The sequence below is a fragment of the Microcebus murinus genome, chromosome 25 (assembly GCF_040939455.1).
Source record: "Microcebus murinus isolate Inina chromosome 25, M.murinus_Inina_mat1.0, whole genome shotgun sequence".
Classification (NCBI taxonomy): domain Eukaryota; kingdom Metazoa; phylum Chordata; class Mammalia; order Primates; family Cheirogaleidae; genus Microcebus; species Microcebus murinus.
The window spans coordinates 6,065,479-6,084,449 of NC_134128.1; the positions used below are offsets into that span (position 1 = coordinate 6,065,479).

Genomic DNA, 18,971 nt, shown 5'->3' on the forward strand with positions numbered 1-18,971 from the left:
GGTTAGGTGGTATCTCATTGTGGTTTTGATTTGCATTTCTCTAATGATTAGAGATGTTGAACATTTTTTTATATGTTTGCATGCCATTATTCTGTCTTCTTTGGAGAAGTTTCTGTTCATTTCCATTGCCCATTTCTTGATGGGGTTGTTTGATTTTTTCTTGTTTATTCTTTTAAGTTCTAGATAGATTCTTGTTATTAGTCCTTTATCAATGCAAATTAGTGCAACCTTTGTGGAAAAGAATTTGGAGATTCCTCAAACAACTAAAAATAGAAATGCCATTTGACCCAGCAATAGCATTGTTGGGCATCTATCCAAAAGAACACAAGTCACTCTATTATAAAGACATCTGCACCCGAATGTTTATAGCAGCACAATTCACTATTGCAAGGACATGGAAACTACCCAAGTGCCTGTCAATTCATGAATGGATAACTAAAATGTGGTTTATACTCACAATGGAATATTACTCAATCCTAAGAAACGATAGTGAACTAGCACCATTTATGCTATCGTGGATTAAGCTTAAGCCTGTAATACAAAGCGAGACGACACAAGACCTGGAAAATGGGCTCCACATCTACTCGCCATCAAATTGGTACTGACAGCCTAAAACTATGATGTTCAAATAATTGTAGTGTTCAACAGGGATCTGAGGGGAGGAGACCCACATCTTAAGGATGTAATGAGCATTGTAGGGGGGAAAGGATTACCTCTATCCCTTTTTAGGGAGAGGCAAAGAAACACATTGTAACCAAAATGTTTTTAAAAAAAAAATTTTGTTAATGGGAGGTGAACAGGTGGAAGGGGGGAGATGGGGAAAGGTATGCACTCTCATGGTGGGTGCAGGTCACACCACTTGAAGACTGGACACACTTGAAGCTCTGGCAGAGCTGGGTGGGGAGGAGGGCAGGGGCAAGATATGTAACCCTAACAATATTTGTACCCACAAAATTTGGGGAAAAAAAATAAATAGATAAATAAAATTCTAATTCTAGTTTGTTCTGAGTCACAAGAAGCACCAGACATAAATAGACAACAGAAAGTTCACTATTAAGGATTACAGAGAAGTAGAAGAATGAGGACAATCACAAGTGCAGTGTGTAAATGGTAAGATGTACTACGTGGCTCAACTATGAGAAAAAAGGGTCTATAGGATATATAAAGACACCTCAGTAACGCTGTATACCATGCTTAAAGACAGCTGTGCTGTGCCATGATAAATTGTACTTCAGAAATATGTTTAAGCCAGGTGTACTGGTTCACACTTGTAATCCCAGCACTTTGGAAGGCCAAGGCAGGAGGATCACTTGAGGCCAGGAGTTTGAGACCAACCTGAGCTGGTTTGCGAACCCGTCTCTACAAAAAATAATAAAAAATTAGCTGGGTGTGGTGGCACCTGCTTGTAGACCCACCTACTCAGGAGGCTGAGGGGGGAGAATCACGTGAGCCCTGGACATTAGGCTGCAGTGAGCTAAATGAGCACTACTGTACTCCACCCTGGGTAACAGAGCAAGATGCTGTCGGAAAAACAAAAAAAGAGAAAAAGGAAAAGAAATATGTTTATAAAACAGTATGACTTAAAGAGGTTGGATTATGGTGGTTCTGTCTCAACTGTCAAAGCACGATTTAATAGAGGCAAAAAGAACAACATATTTGGATGAACAATGCCAAAATTCAAGTTAAGCATATCTTTCCCCCCACAAAAGTAGTAAATCCCCTATCACAATAAGGCAGGGGGTTCTGGCTGGATTTCTGAATGCCTTTTTTTTTTTTTTTTTTTTTTTGCTACAATACACAGAAAATCAGGCCAGTTGTTCTTTGGGTTTTAGCAAGATCAATTATCACCATCCATACTGTAAATAAACAGACTAATAAATACAGAGCATGGGCTACTAATGGTAAGTATACTGTAATTAAGGGTTCTTGGTGCTTTTTTGCATGAAGATGGCATTATCATTCTGATTACCTTAGAAATAAAATTCTCAATCAGAAACTATTTATTTAATTGTAATGTTCTTTTTTGTTTCAGTCAAAACTGACCCATTTGGCAGCAAATAAGGTTTCTCATTAACTAATATAGAAAAGTATGCCATGGCTTTTAAATTATTCTCAGAACTTTACCTGCTGACATTAGGTTTCATTCTAGAAACCCCTGGGTATCAAATCTGAGAGATTCTCTTTAAACTTCTGAGACTTTACTATATTCTGTTTAAGTATTCGGTTCAATGAATCCTTATTGACCACCAATCATGTACAAGGCATTGTATTACTTTCTGGGAATAAAAGAAATAGTAAGCCATGGCTCCTGCCCTCAAAATGGTCAGTCTAGTGAGTCAGGTCATCATGTACACAGTAAATGTCAATATACTGTGACAAGTGTGATGATGGAGGTGTTCACAGGATTCTAAGGATGGACACTGGGAAGTATCTACTCTGGATTAGAAGTCAGTCGGGAAAGAACTCTGGTAGATACCTGAGAAGAGTCTTGAAAAATGAGCAAATTAACTAAGAAAACGAGGAAAGCAAAGGTCATTCCATGAAAGAAATAAACTGAAAGACTCTGGTGCATATAGAGAACTATGTGCAGTTTGGTTCCCTTGGAGCAAGAAGTCTAGGGTGCCAATTGTTAATAGAAAAAAGTCTTCCATATCATACTAAATAATTCAGAACTAAACTTTCAGTCTATGGATGGCAAATTGTGTAGAAGCCTTAATGTACCTGAAAACCCAGAGAATTGTATTGTTTTATCAGCTGAGACTTTAGAACTTTTTAAAGACAGGATACACAATATCCCGTGTTCCACAGAGAATAATTCTTTACTGTATTAAACATAGCCACTTCTACATAGTTATTGTACCTGACTGAGGTTTGGATTTAAAGCAGAGACATAAGATGTCAGAGTTTCATTTTTAATAAAATACAGTGAGTACACCTAAGATAATGGTGATCATATGAATAAAACTATTGCAAAACATCCTTAAAAACTACGTAAACAGTAAGAATAAATGAAGCCATACAAAACACATTTGCAGTACAACTATAAGACAGAGAACACTACAAAGTAGCTCTATGTAGAAAAAAAACAAACACCATTTTCCAGTGAAACTGTTTCTTAATACTCTGCCCTAAGCCTTTACAGACAAGAAGTCAGGGGCTAGAAAAAACTGTACAGAAGAGAAAAGAATAGAATGCAGGGTCTATGACTACATCCAGTTACCCTCGAAAGAAACAGTCTACAGTAAGTGTGTCTACTATGGAAAGAAGTCCTAATAGATCAAAGTGTTAATTATAGGAAGAGGACTTAAATGTGCACAAGGAACTCCAAAAAGCAGTCTTAAAAAAGGTTGTGCTTTTTTAAGAGAAAGAAGAGAAAAAGTGAAAGGCACTGATTGGAAATCACACATAAAGAAAGAAAATGAAATGGGTAAATTAAAGATGCTACAAGACACAAAAACTTTTAAATGTTGAAAAATGCATAATCTCTCCCCTCACTACTCTCCAAAGAAGCCATCCCTAAAATAAACTCTATTTCACTTCACTGACAAAAGTGGATGGCTCTTGAACTAGAAATCTCACAACTCATACCAAAGTAGAGGCATGATCAAAACTACTTTAAGAAGAAAACATAATTTGATAATCAAAATAATTCATCTGATAGAAACCTAAACATAAAGCAAAAGAACACTATACCACAATACTCCAAACTGGATTAAATATCTTTAATACCTTAATATCCTTAATATTTTGGGAGAATATTAAATAAATGAGCCAGAAATGCTAAAACTAAGAAAAAATAATCAAGAAGGAGTAGAATGATGAAACTCATAATTTTTTAACTCAGGCTAGAAATAGAAGAAAAAAACAAAAATCATATCAGAAATGAAGATTACATTACAAAATACCCAAAGAATATATTTGAATAAAATGTATAAGGTCTGTGAAAAAAATGAAAGACATTTTAAAAGTCAGAAAGAAAGCAGTTAAAATAGGCAAAGAATATATGTATAATTTTTTGTATTATTATAATTGGAGTCTTTAAAGAAAGAAAACAGTGGGAAAGTACTAATATATAAAATTATATACCAAAAGAACTTTCCAGAAATAAAAATTCTTGATCTAATGGTTCCCAAACTGCATGCTGACCGAACTCAAAGGAATAATATGAGAAAAACATAATATTTGACATCTGCTAAGAATCACACAACCAGTTCAAAATATTTCACAGATTATACATTAGATAGCACTACATTTCTTTTCATAACATCAAATGTTTGTAAAGTTAAATTGTCAATAGTTGTGATAAAATAAAAGCAAGCACAACATGAAAATCAATGTGACACAGGCAGTGTCCAATTTGATTCTAAGGTTTGAGAAATTGAGGCCCACACATCCCAATATTAGGTGATTTGGATTACAAACAAAAACACTGGGTTTTTCTTTCAACTATTTTCAAATTGTCACCAAGTTGTTAGGACATAAATATTTATTTAGGTATTTGGATGAAACTACTTAAATAGAGCTGTTATATATTACTTTTGGCCTAAGAGCTCCATGAAAATATTTCTGAGACTCTGTAGGCATCATGAACTGAGAAAGTTTAGAAGGTCTGTTTTAATCTCCAGATAGAAAGAGCCCACCTGGGAAAACTGATCTTCAATGATCAAACTCTGAGACATATTCTGTTGGAACTATTAGACTTTGAAAATAAAGAAAAATCTTTAGGGCCTTAAGGAGAAAGATCCAATAATTTACAAGAGCAAGAAAATTAGACTGACTTCAATTTCTCAAAAGCAACATACTAAGCAAGGCAACAACAAAACAGCATTTTCAAGAGCTCCAGCAAAGAAAATATGAAATACAGTATTTATATCCAGCTCAGCTGTCCTTCAAGTATCAAGTCTATAGAATAACAGTTTTAAACATGGAAGAACTCATGGAATAAAGTCCACAGGAGCCCTTACTGAGCAATCTACAAACAATAGGTCAAAGCATACAACTAAAAACTGACAAATTAGATAGCAAAGAGTTAAATAATTCTTTCATAAGTGTCTAAATGCATTTCAACAGGTATTTCAAGTACAAAGGTAACCACTAGAATAGAAATCAAACCTTCCTGATACCACAGGAAATTTTATAAATCAAAGAACGAAGTAAACAAATCATAGAGGGAAACCCACCAAATAAAACATAATACACATATATAATAATACACATTATTATATTAATTATTAACTATTTTATAATCAATTATGATCATTAATTATTAGTTATTAATGTAATTGCTAATTAACATTAATAATTATCAATGATTTGATTGATACTATTAATTGTTGATGTTGATTTAATTAATGCTTAATATTAATATTATAGTTAGATCAATTATAATTAATTGCAATGTTGAGATTAAACATAATAATCATATCGATAAATGTGGATAGGCTTAATAAACTAATTACAAGACAAAACTTTTCAATTTAGTTCACGAATAAGATCCAACTACATGCTAAATAATCAAAGATGCACCTAAAACAAATGATTGAGAGAGGCTGAAACATCCAAAGTGAATGCAACTATATATCAAACTTTTCATATTTGTGGGTTAGAAAACACACCTTCATCTCAAGTGCATATGAAACACTCACAAAAGTTTATCATATATTAGGTCACAATGAAAGCATGACTAAGTTTCATAAAAACAATACTTTCTGGCAAAAATTCACAAAAACTAAAAATTGATAATAAAATAAATCATACAAAATACCCTTCCTCCTGAATAGTAAGTAAAAAAAACTCTGCTACTGAACAGCTCTTGGGTAAAAGAAAACACACACACACACATATATATATCAAAGGAAAATTTATAGTCTTAAACACTTTTGTTAATAAAAACAAAAGAATGAAATAAATGTGCTATAGAAGCTAGTCACAAGCTAAAACAACAACAACAACAACAACAAAGTAAAGCAGGAGAAACGAAGTGAAGAAAATAATAAAGGTAAGCACAAAATCAACGAAATAGTAAAAAGAAAAACATCGATCTAATTAACAAAACAAAATTTTTTTACTCTTTAAAAGTAAAAAAATACTTGTTTTAAAAAAAGGAGAAAGACAAAGCAAATATACAACCCATAAAATGATAATAAAACAGCACCACTGAAGCACAGATGCAAATCTCTAAGTCAAGAAATTTGGAAACCTGGATGAAATGCATATTTTCCAAGGAAAATGCAGTTTATAAAATTTACCCAATTGATTGTAGAACGTTTAAAAATACTGATTTATACCTCATAGAAAAAGTTGTAGAGGAAATGCCCCATTAAAAAGCACCAGGCCCTAATGGTTTCACTAGAAAATTGTACCAAATCTTGAAAGACCAGATCACCCAGTGTTACATAAATTATTCCAAAGTACAGAAAATGAAGGAACCCTTCCAAATTTTTTTGTTTATTTATTTATTTCAGAATATTTTAGGGATACAAATGTTTTGGTTACACAAATTGTCTTTGCACAAATTGTCTGTGCCAGAGTCACAGCTACAAGCATGCCCATCTCCCAGACAGTGCACACAGCACCCGTTAGGTGTGAATTTACTCCCCCTCCACCTGCCCGACACCCAATGAATGTTACTTCAGTGTGTGTATATGTGTTGATCGATTAGTACCAATTTAATGGTAAGTACATGTGGTGTTTGTTTTTCCATGCTTTTGATACTTCACTTAGAAGAATGGGCTCCAGCTCCATTCAGGATAATATCAATTTTTTTCTAAATTATTTTGATAAAGCAAGTATAACATTAAAATCAAAATCAGTAAAGACAGAAAACAAAAGAAAATTATAGATCAATATCACCAATATCAGCACAAAACTACAAAATAAAATATTAACAAACTGAATCTAACTCTGTATTAAGATTTATTATACATCATGACCAAGTATAATTTATTCCAAGAACTATATTAATTTATTAGGGAGTCCATTAATATAACACACCCTAATAAAACATCTAAGGGGAAAATTATATGATATGCCAAAAATGGCCAAAAAAACCACCTTTAGCAAAATTTAACACATCTATTTCTGAATAAAAAGCACTCAAGGAAACAGGAATTGAAATATACTTGTTTAAAGTAATAAATATTATATATATATATATAAAGCCAGCATCTTACTTAATAGGGAAATATCAAAATTTAACATCTATTTCTGATTTAAAAGCACTCAAGAAAGCAGGAAATGACACAGACTTTCTAAACATAATAAAATATATACACCCAGCCTTCACGCTAGCACTTTATTTAATAAGGAAATACAAGTGTAAAGATGCATTTTACTTAAGACCTGGAACAAGGTAAGGATATCTATTTCCTCCATTATTGTGCAGTAGTTCTCAAAGTGCAGTCTACAAACCAAAGGATCCCTAAGACTCTTTTAAGGGGTCCATAATGTCAAAACTTTTCCCCCAGTAATACTAAGATATTACTTGCTTTTTCTATTGTACTGATACTTGTACTGATGGTTTAAGAGTACAGGGATTAAAACTGTTGGCATTTTAGCATGAATCAAAGCAATGGCATCAAACAGCTAATAGCAATTGTATTTTTCACTGTCAGCCACCAGAAGGAAAAAAACCCATTTCCACTTAAGAAAGCCCTTGATCAAGCAGTAAAAATTATTAATATTATTAAATATCAGCCATTGAGTACATTTCTTTTTAATATTCAGTGCAGTGAAAGGGAAAGTATGCAAAAAGCACTTATGCTGCATACCAAATTACAATGTTTATCTCAAGAAAAATCACTTGTACAATTGTTTTAGTTGTATGCTGAATTAGCACTTATTTCATGGAACATCATTTTCTTTCCAAGAAAAATTGACAGATAAATTATGGTTATTCAGATAGGATATCTGGCAGACATTTTCTAGAAAATTCACAAAATAAACTTCACTTCAAGGAAAACAACTGGCAAGATTTTCTGCCAATGACAAAATTCAAGTTTTGGAAAACTTGTATCTACCAACATAAGCTTGACAGCTTACCAATATTAAAGACTTCTGATGAGATCAGTGGTAATTTTAACAGATGTGATATTTTACATTTTGCAAAGAAATGAACAATATTTGAAATATCTACATAACTCGATGAAACAATTTCTCTAATACATGCTGTAGCAAAGTCATCATAGGTTAAGAAAAGAAAACCATCCAAACTGCAAGATACACTAATAGGTTTAAAGTAATATAGTCCAACAAGTACAATGAAATGTTCTCAGATTCCACATTGAAAATAACATTTAAGAAATTACCACATCAAATTTTGGAGTATAAATGAAAATATCCATAATTCTCTGAAATGTTACTAAAATATCCATTTGTTTTCCAACTTCATATCTGTGCAAGGTCAGATAATCCTCATATAGTTTAATCAAAATAAATATTGTAACAGATTTGAATTCAGAAATGGATATAAGTATCTACCTGTCTTCTTTTTTTTTTTTGAGACAGAGTCTCGCTTTGTTACCCAGGCTAGAGTGAGTGCCGTGGCGTCAGCCTAGCTCACAGCAACCTCAAACTCCTGGCTCAAGCAATCCTTCTGCCTCAGCCTCCCAAGTAGCTGGGACTACAGGCATGCACCACCATGCCCAGCTAATTTTTTCTATATATATTAGTTGGCCAATTAATTTCTTTCTATTTATAGTAGAGACGGGGTCTCGCTCTTGCTCAGGCTGGTTTCGAACTCCTGACCTCGAGCAATCCGCCCGCCTCTGCCTCCCAGAGTGCTAGGATTACAGGCGTGAGCCACCACACCCGGCCTACCTGTCTTCTTTTAAGCCAGATGTCAAAGCTATTTGTAAAAATGCACAACATTAATCTTATCACTAGCTTTTAATATTTTATAAAAGATAGCTATTTTATTTTTAAAAATCTGTGCTGGCCAGGCATGGTGGCTCACACCTGTAATCCTAGCTCTCTAGGAGGCCAAGGCAGGAGCATCGCTCAAGGTCAGAAGTTTGAGACCAGCCTGAGCAAGAGTGAGACCCCATCACTACTAAAAATAGAAAGAAATTAATTGGCCAACTAAAAATACATAGAAAAAATTAGCCGAACATGGTGGCGCATGCCTGTAGTCCCAGCTACTAGGGAGGCTGAGGCAGAAGGATCACTTGAGCCCAGGAGTTTGAAGCTGCTGTGAGCTAGGCTGACACCACGACACCCTAGCCCGGGCAACCGGCAAAGGTATAAAAGGCAAAGATATAAAATGCAACCAAACTGTCTGTACTCTCATATTTCTTGAAATAAAAATTTTTAAAAATCTGTGCTAATATGCCATGAACTACCATTGTTATTTTTAAATGAATTAATAAGCATTTGTAATTTTCTGAGTCTTGATTTCTGATAAGGTAAATAACTCACATTACTAAGAAGTCTTAGGGTCACTCAAAAATATTTAAGAGTGTAAAGCGGGTCTTGAGAGTAAAATGTTTGAAAACTGCTAAATGAGAGCATTGAATGGAAAAAGAAGAACTATATCTATTTGCAGAGTTCCTAAAAAATCACAGCGCATCAATGATTAAACAAATTAAAGCAATAAAAGAATTAACTAAAGTCTCAAAACACAGAATCAACAGACCTTCATAGCCAGAAATCAATAGCTTTCATATATGCAAGCAATAACATGGTAGACTGAATATAATAGTAAAATAAAAGCATTTATAATAGAAAATAAAATATTTCAAATAAATGACAAAAATGCAAAGCCTATGTGACAAAAATTTTAAAACACCTGAGAGATACAAAAATAGTCTTGAATAATTGAGAAGCTGTCCCCTGTTCTTTAATAGGAAAGTTCAACATTGTAAACATGTCATTTTGACATAAGTTAATTTATAAATTTAATACTATTCCAAAAAAACTACCAAAATATTTTATATGGAGCTACAAAAGTTCATTTGGAAAAATAAACTTTCAAACTAAATTAAGAAAAACTTAGAAGAGAAACTAGTAGGGAACTAGCCCAAATATTAAAATTTTAAAAATTTATATAATTCACCTAGTGTGGTACTAATGCATGACTAGATAGATAGACTGTGAAACAGAATAGAAATAAACCCAATGTAAAATTTTAGTAAAAGATAAAGGTTACCTTTCAGATTACTGGGGCTAAAAGAATAAACATATTAATAAATGGTGCTGGGACTAATGGATAGATATTTGGGGAAAGATAAAATCAGATCCATACCTCAGGACATACAGAATTCCAAGTGTATCAAAAAATGGGCTGGGTTCGGTGGCTCATGCTCCTAATCCTAGCACTTTGGGAGGCTGAGGCAGGGGGATTGCTTGAGGCCAGGAGTTCAAGACCAGCCTGACAAAATAGTGAGACCCTGTCTCTACAGAATTTTTTAAAATTAGCCAAGCATGATGGCATGTACCTGTAGTCCTAGCCACTTGGGAGGCTGAGGCAGGAGGACTGCTTTGAGCCTAGGAGTTTCGGGTTGTAGTGAGCTATGATGATGTCACTGCACTCTAACCTGGGTAAGAGAGCAAGACCCTGTCTCAAAAAGAAAAAGAAAACCATACAAGTTCTAGAAAAATATATTGGTAAAGTCTAACATAAACTGGTTGTAGGAAAGGATTTCTAACCATGACTCAAAATCTAGAAGAAAGAAAAAATGATAAATTTCACTTCAAAAAGTAAATATGTCCAAAAAAATATAATAAGCAAAGCTGAAAGATATATATCTCACTGGAAGAAAAGACTTGTAACATTTTTCACAGATAAAATACTATTATAATACATGTAATAAATAAAGTACTCTTAAAAATTAAAAGAAATATAATGAAAACCACAAGACATTGCAGAAAGAAATTAAAGAATACATAAAGAAATGAAAAAATACACCATATTCATGGATTGGAAGACTTTATATTGTTAAAATGTCAATATTTCCCAAAGAGATCTATAGATCCAATGCAATCCCTATTGAAATCACCACAATGTTTTTTGCATAAATTAAAAAAATGCAAAGGAGTTCCTCTGTCTTAGTTCCTCTTAGTTCCTCAGCTACATAGTGAGGCCAAAAGGATCTCCACAAGGGAATACAGTTACCTCTTATGGCGGATGGGGAGTAGGTGGTGAGGGGTAGAGAGGTGGGAGGGGGCTGGGAGGGGAGGTGGGGTGTGGGTGAGGGTAGAGAAAAACAAACAAAAAATTAAGAATCCATTCTAAAATTCATATGGAATCAGAAGAGAACCCAAATATCCAAAACAATCTTGAAAAGAAAGAACAAAATTGTAGGATTAACACTCTGATTTCAAAACTTACTGCAGAGTGTCACTGGATCATTTGGGTAGATGCCCAGCAATGGGATTGCTGGATCAAATGGTAGATTCACTTGTATCGCTTTAAGGTATCTCCATATTGCTTTCCACAGAGGTTGAACTAGTTTGCAGTCCCACCAGCAGTGTAGGAGTGTTCCTCTCTCTCCGCAACCACGCCAGCATTTATTGTTTGGAGATTTTTTGATAAAGGCCATTCTCACTGGGGTTAAGTGATATCTCATTGTGGTTTTGATTTGCATTTCCCTGATGATTAGAGATGTTGAGCATTTCTTCATATGTTTGTTGGCCATTCTTCTGTCTTCTTTAGAAAAATTTCTGTTCAAGTCCTTTGCCCACTTTTTAATGGGGTTATTTGATTTTTTCTTCCTAATTTTCGTGAGTTCTAAGTATATTCTAGTTATCAGTCCCTTATCGGATGCATAGGATGCAAAAATTTTCTCCCATTCTGTAGGTTGTCTGTTTACTTTCATGACTATTTCTTTGGCTGTGCAGAAGCTTTGTAGTTTGATCATGTCCCATTTATTTATTTTTGTTGCTGCTGTGATTGCCTTTGGGGACTTCTTCATAAACTCTTTGCCCAGGCCGATGTCTAGGAGAGTGTTTCCAACTTTTTCCTCTAGAGTTCTAATAGTTTCATATCTTAGGTTTAAGTCTGTTATCCAGCGTGAGTTGGTTTTTGTGAGAGGTGAAAGGTGTGGGTCCTGTTTTAGCCTTCTACAAAAAAGACACCTGCACTCGAATGTTTATAGCAGCACAATTCATAATTGCAAGGCTGTGGAAACAGCCCAAGTGCCCATCAATCAAAGAATGGATTAATAAAATGTGGTATATGTACACCATGGAGTACTATTCAGCTCTAAGAAACAATGGTGATATAGCACACCTTATATTTTCCTGGTTAGAGCTGGAACCCATACTACTAAGTGAAGTATCCCAAGAATGGAAAAACAAGCACCAGATATATTCTCCAGCAAACTGGTATTAACTGAGTAGCACCTAAGTGGATACATAGGTGCTACAGTAATAGGGTATTGGGCAGGTGGGATGGGGGAGGGGGGTGGGTATATACATACATAGTGAGTGAGATGTGCACCATCTGGGGGATGGTCATGATGGAGACTCAGACTTTTGGGGGGAGGGGGGGAAATGGGCATTTATTGAAACCTCAAAATCTGTACCCCCATAATATGCCAAAATAAAAAAAAAAAAAGAAAGAAAAAAAAAAAAAACTTACTGCAAAGCTGTGATCAAAACTGTGTTGTACTAGCATAAAGAAAAACATAGACCAATGGAATTGAATAAAGAACTCAGATACAAACCTTCACATATATGGTCAAGTGATTTTCAACAAGGGTGCCAAGGCCATATGATGGAGAAAAGACTGTCTTTTCAACAAATGCTATTTGGAAGCCTTGATTTTCCATATGTGAATAAATTAAACTGGATACTTATATAGCATCATATACAAAAATTAACTCAAAGTGGATCAAAGATCTAAATATAAGAACTAAACCTATAAAACTCTGAGAAGAAAACATAGGGCAAAAACTTCAAAACATTTGATTTAGCAATGATTTCATATATATGACACCAAAGGTGTAACAGGTAACAAAAATATAAACAAATTGAACTTCACGAAAGTTAAAAACTTTCTGCAGCAAAGGACACTATCAACAAAATGGGAAAGCAACCCAGTGAATGGGAGAAAATATTTGCAAATCACATTATCTGATAAGGGATTATATCCAGAATACATGGAGAACACCTAAAACTCAACAACAACAACAAAAGCCAATTCAAAAATGGCCAAAAGACTTGAATAGACATTTTGCCCAAGAAGACATACAAATGTCCAATAAGCATATGAAAAGATGTTCAACATGTCTAATCATTAGGGAAAAGCAAATAAAAGCCACAATGAGATACCACCCTACAGAATTAGGATAGCTACTATGTGGATGTTCCATTGTTTAATTACTTTCTATATTTTGTCTTTTACGTTATTTCTTATATCTTGTAGTTTCCTACAATGTTCTCATAAATAACCTTATGCTTTTATATATATTTTGAAGGAATATCTTCAGAAAAAAATTTCCCAAAGTAGGATTACTGTATCAAAAGGAAAGGTAAACATGTATATTGTTTTATTACATATTAATTTCCCTCCGCAAGGGTTGTGTGACTTTACATTCATACCAGCAAGGTGAAACAGGGCATGGTGATATGTGTTTGTAGTCCCACCCTGCTCAAAAAATAATATTTTTTATTACATAAAAAATAAAAACAAAAAGTAGAAAATAACACATGTCAAAAATAATACAAACATCGTGCACCATTGGTGGGAATGTTAAATGGTACAGCCACTATAGAAAACAGTATGGCAGTTCCTCAAAAACTTAAAAATAGGCTTACCATATGACACAGAAACTCCATATCTGCGTATACAGTCCCCCCACCAAAATTAAAAGCAGGATTTCAAAGCGATATTTATGTACCTATGTTCATACCAGCATTATTTACAAAAATGTGGATACAACCCAAGTATCCATCAACAGATAATAGATAAACAAAATTATATACATATAATGGAATATTGTTCAACCTTAGAAAGGAAGGAAATTCTGCAATATGTTGCAACATAGATAAACCTTAGGACATTATGCTAGCTGAAATAAGTCAATCATAAAATGATGGAGACTGTATGATTCACTTATTAATATATGAGGTATGCAAAATAGTCAAAAATCATTGAAACAGAAAGTAGATGTAGGATCTAGGGGTTAGGGGAAGGGGGAGAAAGTAGGGTTACTGTATTTAAGAGGTATAGAGTTTCAGTTCTGCAAGATAAAAAATGTTCTGGAGATGGATATTGGTGATGACTGCACAATATTAATATGCTTAGTATCACTGAACAGTATACTTGAAAATGGTTAAGATGATAAATTTTATGTTAGGTGTATTTTATAATTGTAAAATATTGAAATTAAAGGGCAAAATAACAAAACACCTGGTACTAAAATGGGCAAAAAACATGAATAGGCAATACAAAAATGGTTCCTAACCATATAAAAAAATAGTCACCTTCACCAAAAATAAAAAAATACATATAAATACTGGACTGAAACATTTCTCACCTATCATACTGGCAAAATTAAAAAGTCTTAAAACATATGTTGATGAGGCTGTGGAAAAACAGGCATTCATATCTTGCTAATATGGTCTCGGTCTCTCTCTCTCTCTCTCTCTCTCTCTCTCTCTCTCTCTCTCTCTCTCTCTCTCTCTCTCTCTTTCTCTCTTAAGGTGACAGGGGAGTTTCCTAGGTTGGAATCTGGAATTTAACTCCTAGGCTCAAGCAATCCTCCTGCCTCAGTTTCCTGAGCAGGGTGGGACTACAAACACATATCACCATGCCCTGTTTCACCTTGCTGGTATGAATGTAAAGTCACACAACCCTTGCGGAGGGAAATTAATATGTAATAAAACAATATACATGTTTACCTTTCCTTTTGATACAGTAATCCTACTTTGGGAAATTTTTTTCTGAAGATATTCCTTCAAAATATATATAAAAGCATAAGGTTATTTATGAGAACATTGTAGGAAACTACAAGATATAAGAAATAACGTAAAAGACAAAACATAGAAAGTAATTAAACAATGGAACATCCACACAATGGGATACTATACAGCTATAGCAAAGTATGAAGAAGAACTCTAACGAATGATAGAGAATTATTTTCAGAATATAGTACTAAGTTAAAAAAATAAAATATAGTAGAGTATAGAAATTATGGTACTTTTTTGGGCAAGAAAAAAAGAGAAGTGTGTATGTGTAGAGCAAGCAAAACCCAAAGTAAGCAGAAAAAGGAAAACAACAAAAATTAGACCAATGAGATTGAAAACAGAAAATCAACAGTGAAAATCATTGAAACCAAAATTTAGTTCTTTGAAAAGATCAAGAAAATCAATAGGCCTCTAGCTAAGAAAAAACAATAGAGAAAACAAATTACTAATATCAGAAATAAAAACGGGCAGATCTCATGGACATTAAAAGGATAATAAAGGAACACTATGAATAACTCTATGTCCACAATTTCATAACATAGATGAAATGAACCAATTCCTTAAAAGACATAATCTGCCAAAACTCATTTATTTTTAGAAATAAATACCTGAATAGGCCAACATCTATTAAATGAACTCAATCAATAATTAATAACTTTCCAAAATAGAAAGCTCCAGGCCCAGATGGGCTCACTTGTTAATTCTACCACACATTAAAGGGAGAAATAATACCAATTCTCCATAATCTCTTTCAGAAGACAGAAGCAGAATATACTTCCTAACATACTTCCTAACTCATTCCATGAGGCCAGGATAATATCAATAACAAACATTACAAGAAAGGAAAACCACAGATCAAAATCTCTGATGAGATTAGAGGAAGAGGAAGAGATACCCAGGGTAGGCATGCACAGAGAGAAGGCCTTGTGAGAACGCAGGGAGAAGGCAATCTGCAAGCGAAGGACAGAGGCCTTTGTAGAAACCAACCCTGCAGGCACCTTATCTCAGACATTGAGCCTCCAGAATAGATCTCACCTTGTTGCTCAGGCTGGAATGCAGTGGCATCGTCATAGCTCATTGCAACAACCTCAGACTTTTGGGCTCAATTGGTCCTCCTGCCTCAGCCTCCCAGATAGCTGGGACTACAGATCTGCATCCTCGAGTGACTCACGAGCGAAGGTGAGGGCAGCAGCCCCGACTCCACCTGCGGCCAGTTCTCTGGCCAAGCCCCAGCGCAGCGAGAGGCGCAGCACGCCCAGACCTGGACGCCCACCCTGGGCAGCGCCAGCTATGAGGAGGAGCAAGAGAAACCCACTGTTGACGGGCCAACCAATATCTCCCAACCCAGACAACAGGCAGCCCAATGACGTCATCAGACGGCCTTTGGGTCCTGATGGGTCGCAAGACTTCAAACAGCAAAAATGCAGGCAAGAAAGGAGGCCACTGCTGCTGCTGTCACCGCCCCCTGGGTCGTCTGCCACAGGGTTGCACTGCAGTGGCAGACAGCTGGACTTGAGCACAGGGAACCACCTGAATGAATTACTCGCACTGTGATCTCCCTTGGTCGGCCCACTGTGACCTTGAACCCCAAGCACTGTGACCTCGCTCTTCTCCCCTCTTCCCACTGTGGTTGGCATGTTGACAAGGGCTGTCCCAACAATGGAAAGAGAAACAGTCGGGGTTAGGTCGAGGTTGGGGGGACCCACTAAGGACTCAGAGTAGAAAGCCAGACAGTGCCACTTGGCCACTTGAGGTAAAGCCAGTGCCAGCAATAACAGTTTATCGTGCTCACTAATTTGAGATTTCAAAACACAAATGATCACTTGTACCCCCATAATACGCTAAAATAAAAAAAAAAATAAGTAAATTTAAAAAAACACACAAATGAGAACTCCTGCCCACCCCCAACTGCATGTCTTCATCACTTAAAAAGTAAGTTCCATTTGAATAAAAAAAAAAAAAATCTCTGATGAATATATATTCAAAAATCCTCAACAAAATATTAGCAAATCAAATCCAATAATGTATAAAAACAATTATATACCACACTCAACTGGGATTTATCCCAGGTATGCAAAGCTGGCTCAACATTCAAAATTCAATTAATGTAATCTATCACATCACATAGTCAGGCTAGACAAGAAAAATCATATGATCATGTCAATAGATGCAGAAAAAGCATCTGTCAAAAATCCAACACCTATTCATCATAAAAAAAAAAAACCTCTCAGTAATCTAGGAATAGAGGAGAACTTCCTCAACTTTATAAAGAACATCTACAAAAAGGCTACAGCTAAAATGTACCTAATGGTGAGAAACTAGACACTTTCCACCAAATCACAAGCAGTGAGAGTGATGTTCCCTCTCACTACTCCTTTTCAATAACATACTCAAAGTTTTAGCTAATGGAATAAGACCAAAACAGGAAATAAAAAGTATACTGATTGGGAAAGAAGAAACAAAATTTTGTTCACAGATGACATAATCATCTATTACATATAGAAAATCTGAAAGAACCAATTTTTAAAACTCTTGCAATTAATAAGCAGTTATATCAAATTGCAAATACGAGGTTAAAATACAAATGTCAATTACTTTCTTATGTTCCAGCAATGAACAACTGAGATTTGAAATTAAAAAACCAATACCATTTACATTAACAACTAAAAAGAAATACTTAGGTGTAAATCTAACAAACTATCTACAAGTTCTATATGAGGAAAACTATGAAACTCTGATGAAAGAAATCAAAGAACTAAGTAAAAGAGAGGTATTCCGTGTTCATGGATAAGAAAATTCAAGACTGTCAAGATTTCAGTTCTCTCCAACTTAAACTATAGATTCAATGCAAACTCAATCAAAATCCCAGCAAGTTATTTTATAGATATTGACAAACTGATTCTAAAGTTTATATAGAGAGGCAAACACAACTCAGAACAGTCAACACAACATTGAAGGAGAAGAAGAAAGCTGGAGGAGGTCACTATTCAACTTCAAAACTTACTACAATGGTACAGTAATAAGACAGTGTGGTATTGGCAAAAGAATAGACAAATAATTCAATGGAACAGAATAGAGAGACCAGAAATAGATCCACATAAATGTATTCAACTGATCCACTCATGAATTTGGGTTGATGCCACATCTTTGTAATTATGGAATTGGGCTGCAGTAAACATTTGTGTGCAGTATATTTTTAATAAAATGATTTTCCTTCCTTAGGGTAGATACCCAGTAATGGAATTGCTGGATCAAATGGTAGGTCTACTTTTAGTTCTTTCAGGAATCTTCATACTGCTTTCCTTAGAGGTTGAACTAATTTTCAGTACCACCAACTGCATCCCTTTCTCTCTGTATCCATGCCAACATCTATTGTTTTTAGTGAATGATTTATATAAACATCAAAAGCATAATCCATGAAAGAAAGAATTGATAAACAAGACTTTGTTAAACTAAATTTTCTGCTCTGAAAAAGACACTGTCGGGAGGCCGAGGCGGGCGGATTGCTCAAGGTCAGGAGTTCAAAACCAGCCTGAGCAAGAGCGAGACCCCGTCTCCACTATAAATAGAAAGAAATTAATTGGCCAACTGATATATATATAAAAAAAAAATTAGCCGGGCATGGTGGCACATGCCTGTAGTCCCAGCTACCTGGGAGGCTGAGGCAGAAGGATCACTCGAGCCCAGGAGTTTGAGGTTGCTGTGAGCTAGGCTGACGCCACGGCACTCACTCTAGCCTGGGCAACAAAGCGAGACTCTGTCTCAAAAAAAAAAAAAAAAAAAGACACTGTCAAGGGAATAAAAGATATGCCAAGGACCAGGAGAAAATATTTGCAAAAGACATATCTGATAAAGAATTGTTATCCAAAATATACAAGGGACTTTTTAACTCAACAATAATAAAACAAACAACTGGTTTTAAAAAATGAGCCAAAGGCCTTAACAGATACTTTACCAAAGAAGATATACAGATGGCAAATAAGAACATGAAAAAATTCTCCACATCATTTCATGGGAATGAAAATTAAAACAATGAAATGCCACTACAAACCAACTAAATGATG

At 34.9% G+C, this 18,971-nt stretch overlaps 1 protein-coding gene and 1 long non-coding RNA gene across 2 annotated transcripts in view; both read right to left on the minus strand.

Moving 5' to 3' along the window:
* GPR158 (G protein-coupled receptor 158) overlaps nt 1-18,971 on the minus strand; it is a 349,181-nt gene that overhangs the window by 232,688 nt on the left and 97,522 nt on the right. The window lies entirely within an intron of this gene.
* LOC142864340 (uncharacterized) lies at nt 7,156-11,048 on the minus strand. The gene is made up of 2 exons (XR_012914868.1): nt 8,818-11,048; nt 7,156-8,478 (listed from the first exon to the last, which is right to left on the minus strand). It is a non-coding gene; the product is annotated as an uncharacterized LOC142864340 (long non-coding RNA).